Source organism: Papaver somniferum, chromosome 3, assembly GCF_003573695.1.
Source record: "Papaver somniferum cultivar HN1 chromosome 3, ASM357369v1, whole genome shotgun sequence".
NCBI lineage: Eukaryota > Viridiplantae > Streptophyta > Magnoliopsida > Ranunculales > Papaveraceae > Papaver > Papaver somniferum.
In genome coordinates this window covers 135,245,046-135,247,536 of record NC_039360.1, presented here as the reverse complement: position 1 = coordinate 135,247,536, position 2,491 = coordinate 135,245,046, and positions in this window count along the sequence as shown.

The window sequence follows — 2,491 nt, the reverse complement described above, 5'->3', positions numbered from 1 at the left end:
GATGGTTGTCGCTTTAGTGATAGAAGAAACCGAGATAGTAGTGGAGAATACCGAAGGAACTGTTGCTTTGGTTGTGGAAGACGCTCCAGTGACTGAGACCATATAATAGTGTATGAATATCCAAATGCAGGGGTTTATTTAGATCCTACCTTTAACACTTCACTCCTGTATCATGAACTAGTCGGTGGATTCAGCGTTCCCATTGGATATGCACGTTTGTATGAGACGATATGGAAGAAGTTTGGCCACATGATCGTTGACAGGAACCCTGGGCGTGCTTATGCTTTAACCATGCAAGTAGGCGTTATCTTGTGTGTCGTGAGTGATATGCATACGATACCCAGGAATACCGTGACTCCAGATATACTCTTTGATTGGGAGTTTAACTTGGAGAATTCAGAAAGACTTGTCCTTAACGTGAAATGGCTTCGTAAGCAAATAAATGTTATCAAGGACTCATGTGAAAAGAACATACCCTTTCCCAATGATGCTGTGGAGGAGAAGGAGGACAAGATTGCCAAGCTGACCGAGGAGTTGAACAAGGAGAGGGCGGCTTTGCAAGTCGTGAAGGATGCTGATGAGCGAAAGCATTTTATTACTGATCTTTTGAACTTCTGAACTTCTGAGAGATGTGATGTTTATACTTGGGTTTTGATATTTGGATGGTTTTGGATCGACTGATGGTTAAGGATTTTCTTGTAGATTTGATAGAGATTTTCTTTTACGAAATATGAACTGAATTTTGATAAGTTGCTGAATTCAAATACTGATTGCAAGTATTGCAAATGTTTTGGAGGAATTGAAATACAAATGAAAGAAAATCCTAAATGTTAAATCCCAACACCATGAGTGCTTCAAACCCCCAATACCTTAAATGTACAATAATTTCAGATAAACGCCTTGAGCCAATTTTCGTGAATTACCGGTAGGGTTCTGCCATCTGTGTTGGTCAATTTGTAGTATCCTCCGGCCACGGACTCAGCGACCATGAATGGTCCTTCCCAATTGGAGTTCCTTGTAGAATGAAGACCGCGCTGAACTGCTTTGAGAACCAGGTCCCCTTCATGAAACTTGTTAGGCTTGGTCGATCGTGCCTTGAATATCTTCCGCTGATTCGGAATTCCTTGTTTGATGGAATTCCTCGATTGTGGCCCGTATGGACACTCGCGCGGAAGAGAGCATCCAACGTAGTGTTGATCATGCTTAGCCAAGTCTTCAGCAATAAACCTCTCGATGGAGTGACCGATTTGAAGAAGTTCTGAAGCCAACTATTTAGTGTAATATTGCTGAGGTGAAGTTACCCACTCGTAGCTTTTGATGACTGCTAAATTATTCATGGGGAGAAGTCCCTGGACCATAGTAGCGTATTTGAACATTGGTAATATTGGAGCAAGAGGAGGAATAATACTTGCCTGAGCTAGAAACCTTCTAACAAAGGTGTGCGGATTATCTCCAAGTTCCTGCGTAAGTCCCATCATAGTTTTTACTTCTTCCAGTTGCTCAAACGGTGGTGCGTCCTCTGCTTCGTTTTACGACTCGGAATCCTTGTCGATGACAGGATGTGTTGAAGGCATCGTTGTCCTTTCATCATGAATCCAAGTTCTCCTAAGGACCATGTCGTATCCAGGGTCTTCCCGGATTATGAAAAACTTGGCCTCAGTGCAGATCGATCTTTCCGTAACTTTGAGAGTGATGAAGCCGTATGCATTTCTGGAGATTCCTTCGTGGTCCCTGATTGCTATGGGAGCGTAGGTGGCTTCCCGTCGAGTAATACCAGCAGCTCTGAGAGTTTTCAAAGGGATGATGTTGACGGCGGTACCAACATCGATGAACGCCCTCTTGAACTCATTTCCTTTAATGTGCACTGTGGTGAGCAGTCCCCAGTCATACATTTCTGCGTCGGTGGCTGAAGGTCCGGTGGTAGTCTCTTGGATCAGCAGACGTCTTCCGGACACGATGTGGTTCGGTGCAGCAAACATGTCTTTCTTTTGAGCTTTCGAAAGATACAACAGCTCGCAGACATGTTCGATCAGAGATTGGACCGTTTCCTTGACAGGAGGTTCGGAGATGGTAAAAGTTCTGAATGGGAGGGTTTTTTTTTTCACCCCCTCAGTCCCCAGGTTGAGCTCTCCGGATTCGACCTTTTCTTTGAATATGCGCTTCAAAATTTTGCAATCACTCGTGGGATGGCTGACGTATCTATGGAAGCGACAATACCGAGGATTTTCCATGGCCTCTTCAGTTGGTTCCTTCTTGACATAAGGCAATTTGATTGCGCCGTCTTGAATCCAGGCATCGAGTAGTTCATTAACTTCTTCCATTGAACAGGGAAAATCAGGTGCTTCTGGATCTTCCGTATGCTGAGGAGGATTTCGAAGTCTCCTTCTTGTGTGTCTTTGAAAGGGTGGAGGAAGTCTTCTTGTGTTGTGGTTCTAATTTTCGCTTACTCCCTTCCGCGACAGCATTTATTGAAGGTTGAAGGTTATACTGC